The sequence below is a fragment of the Cervus canadensis genome, chromosome 31 (assembly GCF_019320065.1).
Source record: "Cervus canadensis isolate Bull #8, Minnesota chromosome 31, ASM1932006v1, whole genome shotgun sequence".
NCBI lineage: Eukaryota > Metazoa > Chordata > Mammalia > Artiodactyla > Cervidae > Cervus > Cervus canadensis.
The window spans coordinates 30,766,448-30,791,694 of NC_057416.1; the positions used below are offsets into that span (position 1 = coordinate 30,766,448).

The 25,247-nt window shown below is 50.6% G+C and overlaps 2 long non-coding RNA genes and 1 pseudogene across 3 annotated transcripts; 2 read left to right on the top strand and 1 right to left on the bottom strand.

Annotated features, from left to right (window-relative positions):
- The first annotated feature begins 595 nt into the window (after positions 1 to 595).
- Positions 596 to 4,099, top strand: LOC122432404. Its single transcript, XR_006266814.1, has 3 exons — positions 596 to 2,244; positions 3,667 to 3,879; positions 3,966 to 4,099. It is a non-coding gene; the product is annotated as an uncharacterized LOC122432404 (long non-coding RNA).
- Positions 4,100 to 7,595: 3,496 nt separating this feature from the next.
- LOC122432405 lies at positions 7,596 to 18,386 on the bottom strand. 2 transcript variants are annotated; one of them, XR_006266816.1, is made up of 3 exons: positions 17,162 to 18,386; positions 11,044 to 11,149; positions 7,596 to 7,650 (listed from the first exon to the last, which is right to left on the bottom strand). It is a non-coding gene; the product is annotated as an uncharacterized LOC122432405 (long non-coding RNA). The 2 variants fall into 2 exon arrangements; XR_006266815.1 differs by lacking the exon at positions 17,162 to 18,386 and adding an exon at positions 13,752 to 15,075.
- Positions 18,387 to 18,743: 357 nt separating this feature from the next.
- On the top strand, positions 18,744 to 20,170 carry LOC122432419 (annotated as a pseudogene).
- The last annotated feature ends 5,077 nt before the right edge of the window (positions 20,171 to 25,247 follow it).

Genomic DNA, 25,247 nt, shown 5'->3' on the forward strand with positions numbered 1-25,247 from the left:
AAAACCCCACCCCCGCCCCCTGAGGCTTTTGTGTCCACAGAATGCAGGTGGGTGTCAAAGTCTGGGGAGGAACTTGCACATGGCTGCCCAGGAGCCATCAATAGCAGCACAAAAGCTCCCCCTCATTATCGCATGGCAGCCCGGCCCCTTCGAGGAGACCTCCAGTGGTCGGCTCCCCCTCGACCCTAAACCCCACACCCCCTCCCCGATGGCCCGTAATAACACCAGCTGTCTGTTACTCAAACTCTGACTGAGGAGGAAAAAGCACTGATTATCCAAATACAGTCATTAAAGGGGAAATGTGTTTTTAGGACTGTCAGAGTGATTAATGAGAGCTAGCCGTCTTTGCAAATGCACTTGTTTAGTCTAACTGGCAGCTTCTATTTTCCTATTGATTTATTGCAGCCGTTGCCGGGCCTCGGTGTGTGCAGTCAGGGCACTTCACAACTGTGCCCTGTTTAAACAGGAAAAGCATGCACCGTTTTTGTCCGGGAGGGAGCGAGCAGCCGAAAGTCTCTCCCCTCAGCGCAGTCTCCAGGGCCCCAAACCAACAAAGAAGACATTAAAAACCTGCAGCCCAGAGGGAGAAGGAAACTGCCTCCCCTCGGTCGTCCCCAGTTCCAAGGTCAGCGGAGGCGCACCCTGGCCCCTGGACAAAGCCCGCCCTATTGTCAGACTCAGCATGCCCGCATCCTCTCCTCCCGTCCCCCCAAACCAGCTGTCAGCCACGGAGTCCAAGGACAGGAAAGGCACCCAGCAGAGGGGGGAGGCCGGGGAGGGGGCCGATGGGCTCGGCCAAGCTAAAAACAGAATCGAAGCCGCCCTGCCGTCCAGGGGTGGGAACAATGTCAGGGGGGTTGCGGGAAATTGATGGAGCCCCATGGTTCATTTGGGGGCTTCCCTGGTGGCTCAGATGGTAAAGAATCCGCCTGCCAATGCAGGAGACCCAGGTTCGATCCCTGGGACGGGAGGATCCCCTGGAGAAGGGAATGGCAACCCACTCCAGTATTCCTGCCTGGGAAATCCCATGGACAGAGGAGCCTGGCGGGCTACAGTCCATGGGGTCACAAAAGAGTCGGACACGACTTAGTAACCAAACCACCACAACATGGTTGATTTCAACTTTTAAAAAGTAGGCGATATTGACTTCATTCCACTTGCACAGTTTGTTTTGACAAATGATGTACCTAATGACCAGCACAGAAATGGCAGCTTGAAAATACAGACCTGGTGTTGGAGAGTCAGACTTCCAGGAGGTGGATCACCAAGGCAAACAGAGGTTACGGGATTCCTGTTATGTGACCAGTGCAACGCCGGATGCCAGGAGACACAGAAGAAGACTCAGACCAGATTTCTGCCCAGTTTAGTTGGGGGAGACAAGACACAGTCACGAGATGGGGAATGAGATAGAATTCTATACCACTGCATTTATGCTGATCTGGTAAGTGTTCAGTTGTGCAGTGCAGACAGTGGGGAACTTGACCATTTATAATAAGGGGCTAGTTGTGCAGATCAGCGGTTGGGCTGCAGCAGCTGGAGGGAGAGCTTGCTGGGGCTCCCTTCCCATGGGAGCCCTGACCTGTTGGGAGGCTCCCCAGTTCCCCTCAGTCCTGTCCTCTTCTGAAAGCTGGAAGATAGATGAGGCCTTCGTTCCATGGTGATGAGCAGGCTGAGCCAGAGCTCTAAGCCAGCAGATCAAAGGAGAGGCTCCCTGGAGTTCCCTGGGGGCCTAGTGGTTAGGATTTGCTGCTTTCACTGCAGAGGCCTGGATTCGATCCCTGGTCCGGGAACCACGCCCTTGTAATACAAGGAACAGGCTTCCCTTAACCAGCTTGCACCTTCCAGACCTGGAAATGGTTTATGCTTCTTCCTAGATGAAGTGCCTTTATAAGTTTTCCCAGGGGCAGTGGCCTATCGCCAGCTTTATTAACACTTCCCAAGACAGGAAAAGCTGTTGGTGGGTTTGGATCACAGAGGCGCTGGGAAACCTCTTAAGAGAAAAGAAACGGAACCTGCCAGCTGAGTGGAAATGAAGTGACTATATGATTCAAAACGGAGACCCAGGGTGTGAGTGTCCTCTGGTAGCTTGAGGGGGTAGATGAAAGACTCTCCCCTCAGCGCAGTCTCCAGGGCCCCAAACCAACAAAGAAGACATTCAAAACCTGCAGTCCAGAGAGAGAAGGAAACTGCCTCCCCCCGGTCATCCCCAGATTCAAGGTCAACAGAGGCACACCCTGGCCCCTGGTAAGTCCAGAAAGTGTAGTCATCATACATATAGTTAGAAAGAGCACTGAAGCAGGGGCCAGAAAACCTGGATTTTGCTCTGGTTCTGAAACTTATTGCTGTATGACCTTGGAGAAGTTACTTAATCTCTCTGAGTCTCTTTTTTCCCATTTCTGAAGTGCAACTGTTGGTCCCTATCATCTTTAAGCGTTTTTTTAATCATGAAGCATTTTATTTTATTTATTTTTAGTTGAGTATAGTTGATGTACAATAATATATTAGTTTTGGGTATACAACATAGCGATTCAATGTTTTTATAGATTGTACTCCATTTAAAGTTATTGTAAAATAATAGAGGCCTGGCGTGCTGCAGGTTCATGGGGTTGCAAAGAGTTGGACACAACTGAGCGGCTGAACTGAACTGAATAGCTATATTTCCCTGTGCTGTAAAATATATCGTCATACCTTATCTGTTTTATGCATAGCAGTTTGTACCTCTGACTCCATGACTCCCATCTTGCCCTCCCTTCTCCCTCCCCACTGGTAACCATTAATTTGTTCTCTGTGTGTCTCTTTTGTTATACATTCATTAATTTTTTTTAGACTCCACATATAAGAGGTAATAGAGAGGATTTGTCTTTCTTGGACTTATTTCACTAAGCATAATACTCTCCAGGTCCATTCACATTGTTACAAGCGGCAGGATTTTATTCTTTTTTATGGTTGAGTAGTATTCCAGTGTGTGTGTGTCTGTGTGTTTGTCTGTGTGTGTGTGTCTGTGTGTCTCTGTCTGTGTGTGTGTCTGTGTCTGTGTCTGTGTGTCTGTGTGTGTATATGTGTGTGTGTCTGTGTGTGTCTGTGTGTTTGTCTCTGTGTGTGTCTGTGTGTGTGTGTCTGTGTGTCTCTGTGTGTGTGTCTGTGTCTGTGTGTCTGTGTCTGTGTCTGTGTGTGTCTGTGTGTCTCTGTGTGTATATGTGTGTGTGTCTGTGTGTGTGTCTGTGTGTGTCTGTGTGTGTGTCTGTGTCTGTGTGTCTGTGTGTCTGTGTGTGTGTACACCACATCTTTATCCACTCTTCATCTGTGGATGGACACTTGAGTTGTTTCCATATCTTGACTATAGTAAATAGAGCTGCCACAAACATTGGGATACGTGTATCTTTTTGAATTAGTGTTTTCATTTTCTTTGGATATATACCCAGGAGTGGAATTGCTGGATCATATGGTAGTTCTATTTTTAGGTTTTTAAGGAGCCGCCATACTCTTTTCCATGGTGGCTGCACCAATTTAATTCCCACCAAGGGTGCACAAGAGTTCCCTTTCCTCCACATTTAAGCTCTTTCTAACCGAAATCGTCTGTGAGTTTTTTAAATGTTTCCGGGGTGCTGCACTATGCTGGTCGGAGTTGGCTCTGACAGTGGTCCTCAGTCTAATGCAATTCTGAAGTTCCCATCAGGACAGTAAACGTGGAAGATCCAGAAAAAGAAACCATGTGATTTCACCTCCGTGATGGAGGGCCAGTGGAGGGTCCACAAGAAGAATACTGTAATGTGAACTTGCCATCCAGGGAAAGAAAGAAGCATTAAAATACTTTGTTCATTTGACAAAATGCTGAGGATACAGTGATGCCGGTATTTCAGAGGCTGCTTGGATGCTTAAGTGGGTCAAACATTATTATTTTAAATAGTGTTGAGAATCGTGTGAGGTTAAACCAAGGTCTACATAAAGAATCTTGTTTTTCACAGCCTACAGCCAATTGCTTTTGGAAAATGGAACTGGCGAGGGAAGAAATGAAAGGCAGAGGAAAATCAAACCACAGTGGGGGACCTTTGCTCTGAGTGGGCGGTGGGGATCTCCACCGCTCTTTGGAACATAAAATAAAATGATCCTCCTGGAGCTTAAATCAGAGGCCAGATTTTAGAATGGAAACTCATTTGGAAGATGTCGCTGCATGTTCCCCATGTCCTGTTTGCTCTCCTGGGTAGGTGGATGTGTGAATGTGTGTGTGTGTGTGTGGTGTGAGTTATATACAGGCTTGTACCCAGTCCATGAAGGGAATGGTATGACTACACAGTCACACTGATCCTTCTCACTTTTGACACCTTCAAATACAGGCAGAACCAAACAAATACACAATAAGCCAGGCATATCCTAGAGCAGGGGTCCCCAACCTCTGGGATCCAATACCTGATGACCTGAGGCAGAGCTGATGGAATAGTAATAGAAATAGTAATAAAAATAAAGTGCACAATGAATGTAATGCACTGTAATCATCCCGAAACCATCCCCCCGACCTGGTCTATGGAAAAATTGTCTTCCACGAAAACAGTCCCTACTGCCAGAAAGGTTGGGGACTGCTGCCTTGTGGCATCTCTATAAGCATCATTCTGTGTATGCCATGGCTCTGTTAAATATTTAATATTTACAACAAACCTGCAGTTCACTCTCATGAAAAAAAGAATTTGGAGAGGTTAAGGACATTGCTGAGGATTTCACAGTGAGAGGGCTGTGGAATCAGGATACAACTGCAGTCCTGACTCTGAAACTCTTTGCACTGAGCCAGTAGCTTCAGACTTTGTACCCAAGTGGGTTTAGATGCTGCGGATGGATAGACTAAGGGGAACTGTCCCATCAGAATGTCTTGGCCAGTGTGTCTACATGGGTTGGGACCCTACTGGACACCATGCAATTGAAAGTACATGGGTCCTTCTTCCAAGAGCTGAGACACTGCTGAGTGCAGTAGTTTGACTCACTTGCTAAACACTCCAGAGTGCCCACTGCACATTAGGTACTGTGGTCTCCTCTGGGCACTAAAAAGATGAGAGAGACCCTGGCCCTAGCTTCAAGGAGCTTCATTCTAGTAGGAGATAGACAGATAAGCTAATTAAGATATGATGGACTCAGGATTTATTAATTCTATTGCAAAAGTTGGTATAGGCTAGATTATGCTGCAGTAACAAATTAACACAGAAATTTGGGGGGCTTAACACAACAAAAGCTTATTTTTCAATTATACTACATCTCCATCATGGGTTGACAAGGGTCTCATATAAATTAGAATTTGACCAGAGAAGCAGAACCAATAATATATTAATAGCAAGGCACTTATTGTAAGGTGTTGACTTAACACAATCATGGTGGCAAGTTGGAAATTCTTAAGGCAGGCAGGAAGTCAAGATCACAAGTAGGCTGAAACTCTACCAGCATGAGCCCTACAGAGTCTCTGAGCTCAGGAATGCGTCTTTTAAAGGGCTCAACTGATTAGGTCAGGCTCACCCTGGGTCATCTCCCTTTTGAGCTACTTAAATGTCATCTGATTAGGGACTTCAATCACATCCACAGAATTCCTTTGGAAGCAGAGTTTGATTAAATAACTAAGACTCCAGTTCAGTCTAACCAAGGTGAACCTCGGAAAGCATCACAGTGTTGCACATAATTAACCAGGCCCCCTGACGTCCCCGCCAGTCTCAGCAGGGGGAGCGCTGGCATGAACAGTCACACAGCTGAGGCCAAAAATGACACATATAACCTCTGCTCATAATCCTCTGGCCCGTCCTAACTGCGAGGACAAGTCACCGACACTCCGTTGTGTCCACAAGGAGTGGGGAGCTGGAGGGGAACCCCCCCCCCAGGTGCTTTCTGAGCGTTCTGACCGGCTTTCACCCTGCCCTTCCCATAAGCAGGGCAAAACTAACTCTCTGGCGAGATGAGGGCATGCAGAGACTGCCACGGGCCACAAAGTGTGTTGGGGGGAAGCCAGGACAGAACTCACCTCCCCCTCACTCCCTCACCTCCACCTGCTTCCCCAGACCTTCCCCGACAGAAGCCCTTCCAAGCTCACACAGCCTTGTTCACCTGGAGAAAGTCTACAGGAAAGACACTGGGATGGAATGCTTTAGCCGGACATGGCTGACCTCACTCCGGTAGGATAGACATCCCAGGGCTAGGAGATCCTGAAGTTCAAAGAGGTTCGTGACCTTCCACATACCTTGTAATCTTGAAGCAGCATCTTTATTTTTAATATTTATGTATTTATTTATCTGGCTGCATCGGGTCTCAGCTGCAGCATATGGAATCTTCATTGTGGCACAGGGTCTCTAGTTGTGGTATGCTGGCTTAGCTGCTCCAAGGCACGTGAGATCTCAGTTCCCTGACCAGGGATCGAACCCACGTCCCCTGCATTGAAAGGCAGATTCTTAACCACTGGGCCACCAGGGAAGTACCCTGAGGCAGCATCTTAACATCCGCTCCTGACAAGAGGGGTAGACGTGCGCTGCACTTCTGTGTATTGCACTCAAGCAAAGCTTCCATCTGTGAAACTTACAAAAAACTCAGGATCAATTCAAAGTGATAAGAATCGACGGTCACTAACAAACACGTGCCATCAACCGGATGTCCTTTAGGTTCAAAGGAAAAAGGTCTGGACAACAGGGCCAGACCCGGCCTTCCTCCTTCTCGAACATTAATTGAGTGCTTGCTGTATGCCAGGCACTAAAAGTGCTAAGTACTTTCCATAGAAGGTTTTACTTAATCCTAGCACCTCCTCTCTGCAGTAAATCTACTCTTAAACACACTTGCCCAACGTCACCAAGTCAGTAGCAGAAAAGCTAAGACCCCCTACCAAGTCTATCTGATTCCAGGCACCTATGTTCCTGTCACCAGAGCTGTCCGGCCACAGGAGCCTGAGGGGTCTCCGGGGGCCACCCGTGACCGCCGGCCTGGGCTGCATCAGCCTGGAAGGGAGCATCTAAGTCCTCCAAAGGCGCCAGGTGGGCGGGGTCAGGATAGGGAGAGCCTTGCTGACCTCTGACCCTCTCCTCTGAAGACGAGCGGTCAGACAGGAACCGTGAACCCCCTGGCCCCAGGCTGGCTTCCCGATGTCACCACTGAGCCTTGCGGAGTCTCCTGTGGGAACATTCCTTGAAAACCCGCTATGGGTGCTAAATGTTGTTAGAGGACAGAAGACGCGTCAGACACACACACCCAACCCTCGCACCAAACTGCTTGCGATCTGGTAGGAGAACCAGGACAAACACATACTAGTAGGACTTCCCGGATGGCCCAGTGGTTAAGAATCTGCCTTCCAGTGCATGCAATCCCTGGTCAGGGAACGGAGATCCCACGTGCCTCGGGGCAGCTAAGCCCAGTGGGCCACAACTAGAGAGAAGCCCCCACACCACAACCAAGAGTCTGTGCCTGTGTGCTGGGTCGTTCAGTCTTGTCTGACTCTCTGCATCCTCTGTGGATTGCAGCCCTCCAGGCTCCTCTGTCCACGGGATCCTCCAGGCAAGAATACTGCAGTGGGTTGCTGTGCCCTCCTCCAGGGGCTCTTTCTGACTCAGGGATCGAACCCATATCTCCTGCATCTCCTGTGTGGACAGGTGGTTTCTTTGCCACTAGCGTCACCTGGGAAGCCCCCAGTTGAAGAGCCTGTACAGCCAAAATTTAAAAATTAAATTAAAATTAACTGAAAATAAACACACACTAACAACAGGACATCAAGTCTGACATTAACAAACGAAGGGGAGCCGTGAAGACTGCGAGGCATTTGGAGCACTCTGGGGGGGTCTGGGAGGACTCCCTTGTTCACTAAACCCCCCAGAAGGAGGAAGAAGGGATCTTTCCAGGCCAGTGGGGCAGCCTCAACAAAGCCAAAGCCAGACTGTGCCAGGGGTACGGGGACGTCCTCCAGCCCACGCCAACCAGCTGCCATCTGCAAGGAACACAGAGGCACCTACGGATGTAACCCTCAGGAAGTCAGTGCTGGGGGCCACCCACTAACCTCAGCTCGGGGCTCGGAGCTGAGACACGCCTCCCATGTGCTGGCCCACATCCCGGCATCACAGCCAGTCACCCCGGACTCTCCTGCTCCAGGCCCAGCTTCCTGGCTCCAATTACAGCCTCGGGGCCCGGAGCCCCCCAAAAGGGGCTGGGGAGCCCCTCAGTGTGACCCTCACAGGTGGGGGTCTCCATTGCCAACCCCCTTTCTTGAGACCCACCTGTCTCCCCCTTCTCTGGTGGTGCTGCAGGAGAGACCGCTCTTGGCAGCATCCTCCTTGGCACCCCCTTGCCCCTATAACCATGGCCTTCCCCCGCCCCCTCCCCAGTGCCATCCATCCCCCCAGCACCGCACGCACTCGCCCCCTCTCCCCCCCACCTCCCGTCCCTCCCCCACCCCTTCCCCTCCATTTGTTTCAATGAACAGCCCCTTTTATCTATTCTGTAGGTACAAATGAAGCTGTCAAATTTGATCAGGCGCTTGATATGACAGGCTGTGGGAGTCAGGACCCCTGCAACAGAGTGGGCCTTGTCCGTCACAGGCCGCCCGACACTTTCCATAATGCCCAGACTGATGGGATCCTGAGTAGGGCCCAGCACATTTTCAACTCTATTTTGGGTGAAAACCCTTCTTGAAAGATCTTGAAAGGAGCTGGCAGTTCAGCCGCCCGGATGATTAATGAGGGTTGGCTCCGCTGGATGGATTTCTCCGGGTGCCAATGGCGTCCTCCCAACAGGCCAGAGCCTGTGGCCATCCACTTCCCCCAGCACCGCCCCCTTCCCAGCAACACAACCCCCCCCCAAAAAAAGCCTCTCCCCAAACCATCAGACACACACCTCCAACCACCACGGCTACCCTTCACCTCCGCCCACACCCACCTCTAGTTCTCCGCTGTTTCCCCTTTCTCTGATACCGGAGCAGCCCCGCATATGGACAAAGTTAGACGTCACAGCTGGTGAGGCCCAGGGCGGGGTGCGCAAGGCCTGCTGGGGAGCCCTGCAGGCTGTGGGGGGCGCAGATAGGCTGAAGAGGGGAGATGAGGAGGTGGCAACCCAGGCTGTCCTTGAGCACCATGTCACACGCCCCCATGGTCAGGGGTGGGCCTGTCCACTCTCCCCCTCCCCGTGGATCTCAGGAGCTCTGCGGATGGAAACCACGGGGCATCCTACACCCCCAAGAGTGAAGCATCTAAGTCCTTATCTTTCTCTCATCTCAGTGTTTCTCAGATGGGACCCTGGGAACAGGACAATTCCCGACTGGGAAGGCGTCTCCCATGTAGGGCAGAAAGGTTAGTATCCTCGGTCTCAAGACACTACCTGCTGGATTGGGAAAGTAGCATTTATATATACACACATGTTAATACTGCCACATGTAAAATAGATAGCTGGTGGGAAGCCGGTGAGAAGCTGCAGTATGGAAGAGGAAATGGCAACCCACTCCAGTATTCTTGCCCGGGAAATCCCATGGACAGAGGAGCCTGGCGGGCTACAGTCCACGGGGTCGCAAAAGCATTGGACACGACTTAGTCACTCAGTAACAACAGCAAAAAGCTGTTGCAGAGCGTGGGGCGCTCAGCACAGTGCTCTTTGATGACCTAGCGGGGTGGGGGGGTGTGGGAAGGAGGCTCAAGAGAGAAGGGATTTATGTGGACTTATAGCTGATTCATGCTGCAGTGCAGTAGAAACTAACACAACATTGTAAAGCAACTACACTCCAATTAAAAACAAATTTAAAAAATCGACATTACTTGCTGGCATCCCCCACCCCACGCCCACCAATCGTGGAGACATAATACAATCCCAGCGCCCCAGCCCTGGCTGAGGACCACCTTTGGGCTCAAGGGTCTCCTCTCCATCCCGCATGCACTGAGGGCTTCGCCCACTGCCCTGCCTTCCTCAGCCCTCATACCCTCAAGCCGGCACAGCAGGGAGATCCCTTGAAAGGGGGGGAAGAGGAAGTGGGTGTGCCCCCATCCACCCTGGACACTAACACCACCCCTGCTGCTCCCCTCAGGCCAGCCCTGCTCTGAACTCTTTTCTTCCCTCCTCTTCTCCTCTCCCATCTCCCCAGCACACTGTGGCTCGTCCACAGGTACGGCAGAAGAATGGTCCCCAAAACTTCTTTGGGGTTTCCAAGCTCAGAAGCCTTTAAGAACAGGCTGGTGGAAGGCAGTTGGGATCAGGAACAGGCTGTTTGGTTCTTTCTGGAACTTCCATAGCTATCTTTTTCAAGCCACGCTCCCAAGTCTGGGGACTCCATCTAAGGAGAAGCTAGTCTCTGAAACCAGGGCCATCTCCCAGCACCTCTTATTGGACAAGCTAAGCATCTTCCATGGGGCCAGATCATGAGTGGGGGTGGGGGGGCTCCCCAAGAATGCCAAGTCATGCCTACCCTCCTCACGCCTCATTTCTTTATTAAAATATAGTTGATTTACAATGTGGTGTTGGTTTCAGGTATGGAGCAAAGTGCCTCAGTTACATACACATACTCCTTTTCAGATTCTTTTTCATCATAGGTTATTCAGCTCAGTTCAGTCCAGTCGCTCAGCCATGTCCGACTCTTTGCAACCCCACGAACTGCAGCACGCCAGGCCTCCCTGTCCATCGCCAACTCCTGGAGTTTACCCAAACTCATGTCCATTGAGTCAATGATGCCATCCAGCCATCTCATCCTCTGTCGTCCCCTTCTCCTCTCGCCTTCAATCTTTCCCAGCATCAGGGTCTTTTCCAATGAGTCATTTCTTCACATCAGGTGGCCAAAGTATTGGAGTTTCAGCTTCAACATCAGTCCTTCCAAGATACTAAATATAGTTCCCCATGCTATACAGTAGGACCTCATTGTTTAGTTATTTTATATACAGTGGTGTGTATATTGTTAATCCCAGATTTCTAACTTATCCTTCCTCCACTTCCCTTTTAGTAACCATAAGTTCGTTGTCTATGTCTGCAAGAGTCATTTCTATTTTGTAAATAAGTTGCCTTGTATTTTTTTTTTTAGGTTGCACATATGTGATGTTGTATGATATCTGTCTCTCTCTGACTTACTTCACTCAGTCTGATCATGTCCAGGTCCACCCACGTTGCTGCAAACGGTACTATTTCACTCATTTTCACGGCTGCTCACTTCCCATTTTCTGCTCTCCCTTTCCTTCTGAAAAAGAGAGAGAAATACCATAGTTTCCCTACCCCTCAGCCACTGGGTGGAGAAGGAAATGGCAACCCACTCCAGTATTCTTGCCTGGAGAATCCCATGGACAGAGGAGCCTGGTAGGCTACAGTCCACGGGGTCACAAAGAGTCGGACACAAATGAAGTGACTTAACAGCAGCAGTAGCAGGCCACTGGGTAAATGCCCAACCAGCTCTGACATCATCCAGGCATGGGACGGACCCAAGGCGTTCATTCCACATCACCTCCTGAGCACCTGAGACATACCTGGCATGGGGCTGGACTCCGGGTGTACAACTGTGAGCAAAACGACACTCAGCGCCTGCCTTCATGGTGCTTACAAACTAATGCAGGGAAAAACTAAACAAAATCAGCATGTAATTATAAACTGAGGGGCTTCCTTAGTGGTCCAGTGGTTAAGAAGCCACCTTGCAATGCAAGGGATACCGGTCCAATCCCTGGTCCGGGAAAATCCCACATGCCAGTGGCTCTAGAGCCCACGCACCATGACTCTCGAAGCCTGCACACTCAAAAGCCTGCAACAAGAGAAGCCCCTGCAGGCAGAAGCCTGAGCACCGCACCTAGAGAGTAGCCCCCGCTCTCCACAACTAAAGAAAGCCCTAGTGCAGCAACAAGGGCCCACTACAGTCGAACAAATAAACCTCTGAAAAAATAACTATAAACTGCGGCAGCAGCAATGACAAACTGCTTCATGGTGTGTACAAAGAGCGGGTAACAAGGAATCCTCGTTTAGAACTAAGGTGGTTGGGGAGAGTCTCTAGGAACGTGACCTTGCTGCTGAGCCGTGAAGGCTGAGCACAGTCAGGCAGGGAGGCAGGGAGAGTGTCTCGGGCTCAGAAGTCCACACCCGATCAGCAGCCAGTTTTCCCCTGCCGTGCAGACACCATCCCCTGTAGCTGGGCCCCCACGGAAGGACAAAAATGCAGCCGGACCCTGGAAGAACCAGGAGGGGATGAATTGGGAGAAGAAGGGATGCTCGGGGTAAGAGACCAGACCACTCAGTCACCTCACGCCCAGGGCCCGAGGCAGGAGCGAGGCAGGGCTGCGAACCTGCGCAAGCCAGAGGGAGACGGAGGTAGAGCTGGCGCTGCCAAGACCTCTCAGAGTCACGGGGACACCCCGGGACAGGGCTTCGAGGTTTTTCTAGCTCCCAGAGCTGTGGCATGGACAGCTGCTGATAGAGACAAAAATTCAACTGGTGATCACTCAAGTCAACCTATAATTACATGGTTCTTGCCTGGAATGTAAAGCTCGAGGGGGAACTAACTCAGCCTTCTCTCTTTCTGAAAGATATATTTTTGATGAAATAGGTAGCGGTGTGTTTCTTACTCTTGGAAACCCATGGGTCTTATCTACCTAGGGCCAAACCTTTAATCTGGCTTTCAAGTCTGCCACAAAACAGCCCACACAGACCAGTCCAACCAGATGTTCCTTCTTCCCTTCCCCACGAGTTCGATGGTCCTTTGACCCTAGCCACTTGTAGGTTTCCCTCGCTCTGAATCCCTCGAGCCCCTTAATGTTATCCTCTTTCTAGCTCTTCTCTATAAAAGGACCCCTCATCACCCTCCAAACGTGCTAAGTCATGCTAAGTCACGTCCAACTCTTTGCAACTCCCACCAGGCTCCTCTGTCCACGGGATTCTCCAGGCAAGAATACTGCAGTGGGTTGCCATGCCCTCCTCCAGGGGCTCTTCCTGACCCAGAGATCCAACCTGCCTCTCTTAGGTCTCCTGAATTGGCGGGTGGTTACTTTCCTGGTGGTTCAGATGGTAAAACGTCTGCTTGCAATGCAGGAGACCCGGGTTCGACTCCTAGGTTGGGAAGATCCCCTGGAGAAGGAAATGGCAACCTACTCTAGTACTCTCACCTGGAAAATCCCATGGACAGAGGAGCCTGGTAGGCTACAGTCCACTGGGTTGCAAAGAGTCAGACACGACTGAGCGACTTCACTTTCACTTTCTTTACCACTAGCGCCACCTGGGAAGCCCTCCACCAGCCCATAAATTCCTTAAAGGCAAGAAGGATCTTTCCTTCATTTTTGTGCTCCCTGAGTGCCTGGGACAGCTCCAGGTATGTGGCAGACAGTCAGTGAAAGTTTGCTAAATTCTATTTAATTGGAAAACAGCAAAAGGGCTTAAGTGTTGGTCAGCGTCTATGAACTGAAGTCCTCAGCTGGGTGAGAGAGGAGACCCAGGGGTGAAACCCGGAGGAGGGACCACAGACAGAGCCCGCAGGGACGAGAGAAAGAAGGCACAGTCCGCCCTGATGCGTGAAGTCTTTCCTTCTCGTCACCACAGAGCAGGAGCCGTGGTCCTGGGGACAAGGCGGTCACCCTGGGGATCCTGGTTGGAGTGGTGAACCCTCAGGGCAGGCAGAGGAGACCCACATGGGGACGAGGCCGTCATTGACCTGCTTCTTCTACCAGCTCACCACAGTGGCTGAAATCCACCCCCCACTCAACTCATTCCTTGGAGTTAAGGAACAAAATCCTGAAAAGACATCATTAGATGTGTTTGTGAAAGGGGTCCAGAGGGAAGGCAACATGTCTGAAGACATCAGTGCTCACCTGTTGGGGAGCAGCCCCCACCTGGCAGAGAGCAGGGGCTGCTGAGAACGAGACATCGGATGGGAAAGTTCTGGAATATGACCATTTTCCCAGATGCTCGTGTCCGAGGAGGAGCCGGCAGGCTTGCAGCACACGCACCAAGGATGCAGAGGTAGAGACTCCCCGACAGAGAACAAGCCTGGGGCCACGCAGACTCTGTCTCTGAGCGCCATCTCACCCACTCAGAGCCGCCACCCTGAGGGAGGGACCCGGGTCCGTGTTCATCGCTGCCGCCCCAGGGTCCAGTCCATGCCTGACTCATCACAGGCCCTCAGTGGATATTTCCGGAACAAACAAATGAATGAATAAGGCTGCAGAGAGGTGCTGAGATTGGACCCCAAGGAGAAACAGTCCTCCGTCTCAATTCTGCCAAGGGACCCAGAAGACCCATGGAAATTCAGGCCCACGTGGCTGGAAGCGATCCCCCAAATTCGTCAAGTGGCCCCCCCTCCCATCTATCAGACATGGGTCCACACCTGAGGACGCACTTGACGAACTGACCCCACCAGCTTTTGGAACAGAACTGAGCTCCCTGCTGTCTTTCAGAATTTCTTCAGGGAGAAAAAGAATTTTCCTGGCCGTGGGGCCAAAAGAGAAAAACAAGGCTACATAAAACAGGCCTAAGAGGGAAAGGGTAGGCCAAAAACAATATGCTCCTCTCTCCCCTGTTTTTTTAGGACCTGGGCTCCTTTCCGCAGCTGGAGGAGGAGAAGGAGGGGAAGGGGAAGAAGGGGAGGAGAGGGGCTCAGCCTAAGGACCCCCGCCCCCTCGCCAGGACAGGGGCCCTCACAGGCAGAGAGGCAAAGAAAAGTTTTCCGAGACTGATTACCGAGAGGGTAACTGGGTCCATGGAGCACATGTGAACAGGCTCCTCGTTTCCAATTCAGGACTGTCAGATGGTGATTAATGACTAAGAGCCACAGAGCGGCCTTGATTGCCAAGTGCCGTATTGTTAATGCTGACATTTAATGATGCCGGACACGACTCCAGCACAATTCCACACCATCATCCGCAAATAGCGCTCGACGGACTTAATTGGTTAAGTGTTTGTGAGTGAGTGTGTGTGTGTGTGTGTGTGAAAATGAGAGGGAGGTATAAAAGGCAGAAGAAAGAGGTGAGATGTCTGTGTGATTTCGCCCTACACTCACGTCTGTGTTTTCACAGGCGTCCCCCAGTTTCTGCAGGAGTCAGAGAGTGTCTGAACGACTGTGTCTGCAGACCCACAGTATCACCTCAGCCCTGACCACGGAAAGGTCTCGAATGCAGCGAGACGCCCCCAGCCCGCCCTCCCCACCGGCCCCTCCTTCTGACCCCTGCTGTGGTCACCGCCACCACCATCCCCGTCTCTCAGGGACAGCTGGGAACGGGCGTGTTTGTGCAGTTAAAACACACGAAAGCGCGTTGAAAGAAGAAGTTGTCTGGAAGTGGGCCTGGATCCAGGGCTCCCGAGAAGCCACTTTTTCACTGGACTCAGATCAATGGTCCCTTGGCCGCCTGACTGGGCTGGCCCAGCTCTGCCAAGAGGGAACTCTTACCCCCATTCCGGAACTCAGCCCTCTCTTAGGAGAGGAACACACTCCATCCTATTGTTCCAGAAACAGAGTCCTGGGCAACAGGGACAGAGAGATGGCGCCCACCAAGGATCCTTGGGGCCACTTGAGCAAGGTGACAAAGAGCATAGGAGAGAAGGTCCAGGCTCCAAGAGGGCGGATCAAGTCAGGGCTTCTGGACTCATGGAGTCCTGGCTCTACAGAGACAGAGGGAGGCAGCGGGGAGGGGAAACCATAGCTGCAAATCGAGTTGGGGAAATAGCAAGTATAGGAGAACTGTGGACCACGGATGCTGAAGCGAAAGGAGCAGCACAGATGCTCAGGGCCACCAGCCTTCAGAGGAGAGGTCGGTTCAGAGGAAGGGCTGGAGATGTCTAGAGAAGGCGGAGAATGTGCCGAGTACTCCGAAAGATGGCAGCCCTCAGGTAGAAAGAGCTGGAAAGGCTGTTCTCCAGGCGAAGGTTTTAGAAAGTTGGACTCACATGAATTCCCTTTGAAAGGCTTGCTCCTCAGAATGTGGGCCCTGGGACTGCCCTAGTGGTCCTGTGGTTAAGATTTCACCTTCCACGCAGGGGGTGCAGGTGTGATTCCTGGTCGGGGACCTAAGGTCCCACATGCCTCAGGGCCAGAAAATCCAAACAGAGTATGTGCCCAGTAGTGGGATTGCAGAAGACACGTGTACACCAATGTTCATTGCAGCACTATTTACAACAGCAAGGACAAGGAAGCAACCTAGATGTCCATCATGACAGATGAATGGATAAAGAAGCTATGGTACGTGTATACAGTGGAATATTACTCAGTCACAAAAAGGAATGCATTAGAGTCAGTTCTAATGAGGTAGACGAACCTAGAGCCTATTATAGAGAGTGAAGTAAGTCAGAAAGAGGATAATAAATATTTTTTGTATATTAATTAATACATTATTTATTAGCTAATAAGTATTAATTGTACATTAATGTATATATATGGAATCTAGAAAGACAGTATTGATTAAACTATTTTCAGGGCAGCAACAAGTCCCCTGGCAGGGCTGTTGACAGGGCTGCTCATCGTAAAAGACCCGGGTTCCCACCTCAACCCGTCTCCCTCCCCGCGGCCCAGTGAACCACGGCCAGAACACTGCAGAGAATCACCAGCATAGGTCCTGCTGCTTTTTTTCCATTTGGAGCAGGGACCCGACCAGACAGCTGGACAGACTCAGTCTTCAGGCTTTGCTCCAATGGGAAGGCCCCTGCTGGATGGCTTTGCAAGGCTCACCTCCAGTTGATCCCCGCTATGAGCTGAAGCGTGTGGGTCACGGGACCAGGTGAATCTCTCCCTTGGGTGTCCCTGGTCGGGGGTCTTTGTTCCAGCCCAGTGGTTGGGACCGAAACACCCCATGTGAAAAACCCCATTTATCACTGAGGCCCGCGCCATGTCATCACCGCCCAGCTGGCCTTCGTTCAGTCTGGCACTCCTGAACGCTCCAACCCCCTTCAGCTGCGGAAGGGTCAGCCTCAGAAAATAATAATCAAAAGCTAACATTCTTGTGACTCTGGACCCAGGGGTCCCCCTGCTATGACCCCTCTCTCCCCTTCCACACCCCTCAGATGAACCAGTACATCTCCCCCGCCTGGACCCCTCCTCTGTGAAATGACAAACCGTTATGCACTTTTCCCCCTAGCTGCCTGTTCTTTCTCCTCCTGCCAAATCGAGCTTTTCTCCCAGCTTCATCAAGCTTCCTCTCACTCTGAACTTTAGGAAAGAACTAGGAGCCCAGAGACCTGGTCCCAGCCCCTCCTGCTCCCGGGGTGACCCAGGGTGACACACTTCACATACCTGGGCCTCGGGTTTCCCGCTCACAGAGGGAATGGTCCGGATAAGATGGGTTCTTTCCAGCTGGGACACTGTGATCTTGTTTCAGAGGATCGTTATGGGGATAACGAACATGGTGTTATTGAGGGATTTACAATGATACACGCACATTTGGCAATAAGGAGTCTCCTTCCTGGAATCGCCCACAGGCGTCTCTTTGTAAATGTCCTTATTGCCTTCATGGTTCCTGGTTTCCTAGGCAGATTGGGAGCAACATGAGGACAAAGTTGACGGTTTCTATTTCTTTGGTATCCTTTCTTGGTGACTAATACTCAGAGAAACCGCTCAGCAATGTTGCTGACCGGGTGACAGACTGATTAACCCCCTGGCTGCATGTTCCTTTAAATGGACTTGTAAGAAACTGAACAGAAAGTGGTCACCTTGGCTTCTCGTTGGTGGGTGGAAGGGGAGGGCAGGGAAGGCGGGGTGGAAGTAAAGAACTTCTTTTAAATATGCAGGTCTCACTTCTCTTTAAGGGAAAAAAAAAAATACATTGCCCAGTTGAAACTAGCTGGATTTGGAAATTCAAATGGAATTTTTAATACTGCCTTGCAAATGAGCACATACCAGCATGCCCAAGGCTTAATTCCATTCCCCAAGTGCTTACTGAGTGTACTGCGTGCTGAGTGCCAAGCCCCTGCTCAGTAGAAGGGGGGAGTACAGAGGAAGAAATACTATAAAAGTAGCAGAATTTTTTTTAACAGACTTAACAGGGCTTAGACATCAAAATACTGTCCCACTCAGAATGGATACTTTGGAATGACATACATTTTATTCTATTCTCTTACCTTGCTCGAAATGCGGTGAACCTCTTTTAAAATCACCTTCAAAGCCCATCACATACCTTACTGGCAATGACAAAGTTGTGGGTGCTGATTTGGGGAGACAAATGTCCCTTTCGGGGTTAGAGGCGCTGCACCGTGCCGCATGTGGGATCTTAGTTGCCCAGCCAGGGATCGAACCCCTGTGCCCCCTGCAGGGGAAGCCCAGAGTCTTAACCACTGGACCACCAGGCAATTCCAAAGGAAAGAATTGTCTCTTGAAGCCAAGCTGGATGGTCAGGCTTATTCAGTCCGGTCAAGAATCTAAATAATGTTGTTGTGTTAGTCGCTCAGTCCTGTCCAACTCTTTGCGACCCCATGGACTGGAGCCCACCAGGCTCTTCTGTCCACGGGATGCTCCAGGCAAGAATACTGGAGTGGGTTGCCATGCCCTCCTCCAGGGGATCTTCCCAACCCAGGGATCGAGCCCAGGTCTCCTGCATTGCAGGCGGATTCTTTACCGTCTGAACTACCCGGGAAGCCCAATCGAAATAATGGGCATCTTCTAATGATGCTCTTGATCACACATACGATAATGCCCTGCCTTCCCATGTGAATGCTTTGAAGGTCCTCTTTCACTGACTTGCGTGGACTCGGCTGTGTCTGGAAACACTGATCTCATGATGGACTTCCTGGCCATACCTTTGCCAATGCTCTATCCCCAAACCCCATTGTCTATTTCAATCCAGCAGCCCAAGACGTCTTTTAAAAACATCACTCAGACCATGTCACTCATCTGCCCGAAACCTTGCAAGGGCCCAAGCCCACAGGGTGGCTTCTGAGACCCAGCCTGGTCCAGATCCCTGCTGTCTCTCTGGCCTCCTCTCCCATCACTGTCTCCTCCATCACTGGGCCTCATCCACACGGCCTCTGTGCTTCTCCTCAAGAGGCCAGGCCTGCTGCAACACAGGAATCTTTTTGCTGTCTAGAGCTCTTTTTCCTCCCAGAGATCCACTTGGGCACACCCCCCATTTCCTTCAAGCCTTTGGTCACTATTCACCTTCTCAATGAGACTTTGTCAGACCTTGCATTTAACACCTTCCATTTAATAACTTTACACACAAACACACACATGCACACTCACCTACTTGCTCCTGATTCCTCTTGTCCTGTTCTTCTTTTTCTTTTTTCCCTGGTACTTATACTTTTCACTAGACTATGTAATTTACCTATATATATTATTCATAGTGTTTATTGTTGTCTGTATCACCCCTGCCTAGAATCTCGGCTCAAATGAGTTAGATCCTCTGTTTGGGATTAGTTGAATCCCAAAAGCCTAGAACTGGCACAGAAGTGGCACTCAATAAGTAGTATGTTGAACTGAACTGAAGCCCCAACTTACATACAGTCCCAGTTTCCTGTTGCTTACAGATCTGTTGGCAGGGTCTGGAGATACACACATGAAACTGACCGAACATCCTTTCTCTTCTTAGCACTTGGTGCTGACCGCCTGAGCTCCTCTTTTCCTCCACTGCTGCCCAGGCCCCCCTCAGCGCATGCCTTGGATTTTGGAAACCTAAGATGCCCCATCGGCCTCCAGGTGCTCAGTGACTAACTCAGCAGACAAAATCTACATCAAGAGACATACACCATCACAAGCCGACGCGGCAGTATTTGAAGCCGTCTCGGGCCCACCACCTGCCACCGTGTGCCATGACCTATGGTGGTACAATCACATCAAATCTTACGAAAAGGAAAAGGTCAACCTGCCAGGAGTGAAGAAAGCTTTGGGCAAGTATGGCCCTGCTGGTGTGAAAGACACCACAGAAAGTGGGGCTCCAGAGAGTAAAGATAGTGATGACAGTGATCTCTTTGGGTCTGATGAGGGAGGGGAAAGTGAAGAAGACAAAAGGCTACGAGAAGAATGCCTTGCACAGCACCAGTCAAAGAAAGCCAAGAACCCAGCCCTTGTTGCCAAGTCTTCCCTCTTACTAGTACAGCGAAACTAGAGGAGTGTGTCAGAAGCACGCGGCAGATGGCCTGGTCTGGGGCTCTTCTAAACTAGTTCTGGTGGGGTACGGAATTTTAAAAACTTCAAATACACTGGGCAGCGGAAGACAACAAATTTGAAAGAGATATACTAGGGGAGCAGATCACTGCTTCTGACAAGTACGGGCCGTCTATGGATGTGGCTGCATCCAACAAGATCTAAAATCCATCGTGGATCAGTGCCCTTAAATAAAAGCCTGAAAGACAAGAAAGGAAGAAAGAGAAAATGACCAAACAGTACAAAACAACTCCTGATGAGGTGGACTCCACGAGGAAGCTCCAGGAAGCCTGGTGGGGATGAGGGAAAGGCTGAAGGAGGGGGACGGGCTGAACTTTCAGTCTAGTCAAGCAAACCTTCTCCTTGTCCCCAGCACATGCCCAGATCATTTCAGCCTCTACTCATTCGCTCATGTCATCCCTCTCCTGACGTCCTCTATCCTCCCTGCCTCCGTCTCCAAACCCCAACACCCATGGATGCTCAGCCCAGCCCTTTCCTCAACACAAATTCCCGTGACTGCGCCAGCCCTCCCTGACTTCTCCCTCCTCTGAGCTCTGATTGCACCTACTTCTGGTATTAGACCATTTAGTCGTCACATAGAAACATTATGTGCGACAAACGTGTAGTATTTCCCCAGCTCAAGACCACAACTTTTGCTTCTTTCCTCTCTCGAATAAGACTGTACTTCACAGGAGAAGCGGTCGGTCAACAGGCAGACAGAAAAGAGGGGGGCATTCCAGGCGGAGGAAACTCAAAAGCAAAGACATCATGATGGGAACCGATGTGATGAGTATAAAGATGTTACAGCCACAGTTCTCAGCCCCACCAGAGACTTTAATCACCTGAAGGTATTTCCATGGGGGGACCCCATCCAGACCAATGTTATCAATAAGACTAGCAGAGAGGACTTCCCTGGTGGTCCAATGGTTAAGAACCCACCTGCCAACGCAGGGGACACGGGTTTGATCCCTGGTCTGGGAAGATCCCACATGCCTCGAGGCAACTAAGCTCGTATGCGCTGCAATGACTGAGCCCACACGCCACAGCTACTAAGTCTCAGCACCTAGAGCCTCTGATCTGTAGCAAGAGAAGCCTCCGCAATGAGAAGCCCTCACACCACAGCGAAGAGTAGCCCCACTCGCCACCACGAGAGAAAGGCTGCAAGCAGCAACAAAGAGGATCCAGTGCAGCCAAAAATAAACAAACAAAAAAGATTTTAATGTCACTTATTTCAGAAAAAAAGAGTATCAGGGAATATGGCTTAGGCATCACTACTTTTTAAAGGGTCCCCCAGTGATTCTAATGTGTAGAATGAAGAACAATCACAGTATTAGGAAAAAAAACAGAAGGAAATAAAAAAAAGAGGAATGTAAAGAAAATTATGAAACAGACCTTAAAAACTGGTCTTTTCCACTTTGTTCCATTTGGTAGTTGGTCATGGGAATTCATCTCTGTCACAGTAGTCTGGATGGATCAGCTGGGGACAGACGCTGCTGTTCTCTGCTGTGGGGAGAACAGAAGGTACCAGCTAACGTGGGCCAGGCCAAGTCAATCTTTGCCCATGGGATTCGGAAAAGCGTGAGGAAACTAGAGGATCAGTTCAGATCACTTGGAATTTTGTAATTTCTCCCCATCCTAGGTTTTAGCATTCAGTTTCCTCTCTCTTGTACCGCCCCTCCTAACAGCCAAAAGAAGTATGCAAATTAGAGTCAGGCTACCATTTCAGAAAGTCCTGGCTAATTCTTTGCACCCTTCTCCCTCTGTTGTTGTTCCCTTGCTAAGTCAGCTAAGTCACGGGGAACTCTTTGCCACCCCATGGACTACAGCCCACCAGGCTCCTCTGCCCATAGGACTTCCCAAGCAAGAATACGAGCGTGGGTGGCCATTTCCTGCTCCAGAGGATCTTCCCCACCCAGGGATCGAACCTGCGTTTCCTGCTTGGCCGGGGGAGTCATTACCACTGAGCTACCAGGGAAGCCCTCCTCTTCCTCTGGAAGGAGGCAGAAATGGAGCAAAAGTTGCACCGCCTGGCTCTAAAACGTCACGTGGCTCAAGCGCATTGAGGAGCAGGCCAGAACTTTGCAGAGCTGGCGCTGCAGCCTGGCCTAGCCCATCACCCATCCCGAGCTGATCACTGCCGGTCCACTCCGCGGACCAGGAGCCTCAGCTGCACTTCCCGCAAGCTGCCTTCAGGGGGCGCCGGGACAGACCCGCCCGGTCCTCCCACGCACAAACCATCCCTGTCAACCAAGTTGCCTGTCGCCAATTGCCACGGTTCAGGACGAGGCTTGACCATCCAAGTGCCTCTGGGAAAGGACACGGGTCTAACATTTAGAGCGGGGCGTAAAGGATTGAGATGAAAGCTTTTCCCGAGCGGAGATCTGCCTGGGGGGTGGGGGGGTGGGGTGGGGCGGGGGATCGGAGGGTAAGGGGTGGGAAGACTAGAAGAGAAGGGGAAATAATGTTGGCACCTGGCGGCTGCAGGAGGGAGAGAATGAGGGGGTGCCAGGGAGAGCTAGGGGGTGTGGAAAGACGAGGCTGGAGCGCTGATGACAAGCTTTCCCCAACCCCACGCTCCCGCTGGCCAAGTTTTCAGCCTGGATCCCAGGGGGCCGACCTGGGAGGGGTTGGGGGGTGACGCCTCCCTGGACCTCCTCGCTTCCCGGTCCCGGAGCAGGAATCTGCTCTGGCCGACCTGTGGCCTGTCCACTCGGAACCCGGCCCCTGCAAAAGCGGAGGGGGATGGACCGGCCCCCAGCAGCGAACCCCATATATACGGAGAGGTAACCTGAAACCCCAGAGCTGGGCCATGGGGGGAGGAGGATGGAGGGGGGGGGCGGGATGAGGTTTTTCCACTTCCATTCGCAACTGTCAGGCGGGTGATTAATGACCAACAGGTTTGGAATCGCCTTTATTGCCAGATCAGTATTGTTGCCCGTGACAGCTAATGAGGTTGGACAGGCTTCTCCACACTGAGCTTTATGGGGCCCCGGCTCCCTCCCCTGCGGAGCTCACAAGCCCTGCCAGCTTTTGTGCGCTGGAATGTTCCAGCCCCACCACCCCCACTTCATTCTTCCAGCACCACCTCCCCCCTGCAAGTGTCCTGAACCACCATCTCACCCAGAATCTGCCCCAGCCGCAAACTGGGGACCAGGGGGGTTCCCATCCCAGCCTGCTCAGGGAGACCCAGCTGTTACACCCACTCCCCCAGGATCCCTCTCCCCACCCCTGCTGCAGCTGGAGTCCTGGGTGCTGCGGGAACTCAAGAAAGAAAGGAAGGGAAAGGAACAAAAGCAAACCTTTACCTGGGTCGGGGAGACCCCCTGGAGGAGGGCATGGCAACCCACTCCAGTATTCTTGCCTGGAGAATCCCATGGACAGAGGAGCCTGGCGGGCTGCAGTCCACAGGGCCTCAAACAGTCAGACAGGACTGAGCGACTAAGCACAGAACCTTGGGTGGAAGACAAGAAGAGTCTCCTATACGCCCGCTGTGTAGACAGTCTGACCAGCGACCTTCACAAGCCATTTCTTGGACAGCTGCAAAACCCAGAAAGGGTGTTACATACTTACCACTTGAGTCCAGCAAATGTGTTGGGTGAGTCCAGCAAATGTGTTGGAGTGAGGATGGAGGAGTTAGAGAATTTAGGAAAGGAAGTTTAATAACAGTTACTAATGATTTTTAGCCAACCACCATAAGCCTAGATACACAAAGCCTGGTTTCGGTGCAGAAAGCAACTTGGTCTGAGGTCTGCAGGTCAGGAAATACTGGCTTTGTTTTCTGCTCTCCTTCAAATAATCTTTACCTTTGTGCTGGTTCACATCTTGATACGGTTAAGCACGTGTTTGCCTGGGGTTTAATATTTGAAGGAGTTGGAGCAATGTAATAAGCAAACAGCTTAAAAGGCCCAGAAAGACCCCCTCAGCTTAAAAATCTATTACTTTTCAATGTGATATAAATGTATTTTGCTTCTGCTCAGAGCAATTTCCGAGTTTACTCTTATTAAACCAGGAGACGGCTTAGCAGAGTTCTTGATTTATGAAACACATACTAGATTCATTAAAACCTTAAAAGATTTAATACATTTTATCAGGACATTAAATCTGGGCAGGCTTTTTAAATCAAATACCTGCCATATTTCATCCCCCACACCCTGCACACTTACTCAAGAACACTAAAATGTGAACTGACAAACATTATGGGTGTTTCAGGCCTGATTTCTAAGTGGCATTAAAGTCCTCCCCTCCAAGATTTACAGCCCGGCCTCTCCCCACGTCTCATCTTCTGAAGAACAAGTGATTTCCCTCTTTGGAATTCATTTCAGTAAGATGAGCTGAGATCTACATTCCAAGCATATACTCCAATAGTTCTGCTTTTCCCATCCCATCGGCTTCCCTGGTGGCTCAGTAGTAAAGAATCCGCCTGCCAATGCAGGAGACGTGGGTTCGATTCCTGGGTGGGGAAGATCCCCTAGAGAAGGAAATGGCAACCCACTCCAGTATTCTTGCCTGGGAAATCCCATGGACAGAGGAGCCTGGTGGGCTACATTCCATGGGTCACAAGAGTCAGACATGACTTCATGACTGAGCACATGGATAAATACATGCAGAACAAATGCCAAACCATTTTTTTTAAATTCCTGATATTATTATGGATTCAAAGATTCAAATGAAGGTGCACCCCAGGCAAACCAAGCCAAGCCACACTTCATGCCATCAGGCCTCCAGCATAGCTTCCCAGGATAGCTGACTCTTTTCTCCTCACTCCATCACTCCCCAAAGCACTGTGGACATTGATCAAGCCACCTCTCTGAAGACATCCTCCCCTTTGCCCTTTGTTTTTCCAGGAGTGAAATTAAAAGGTTGGATTAAAATCACAGGCAAAGTGTATATGTACATCAACAGCTGAGTGGCTAAAACAAACCATTGTACAACTGTGCCGTGGAATATTACACAGCAATGAAAAGAGAACAATCTCTTGATCTAGTTAACAACATAGATGACTCTCCAAGTAATTATTCTGGGTTAAGAAAAAAAAAGCTGGACATCCCCCTCCCTCCAAAAGGAGTACATATGGCATGATTCCATACATACATAATTCTACAAACTAAGCTAGAATAACAAGGAGATGAGTTGGCCTGGGAATTAGGGGTCATGGAGAGGGCTGGGAGAGAAAGATTACATGGGGCATGAGGAAATTTAGGGTGTGATGCATGCATTCTTTATCTTAACTGTCATCATGGTT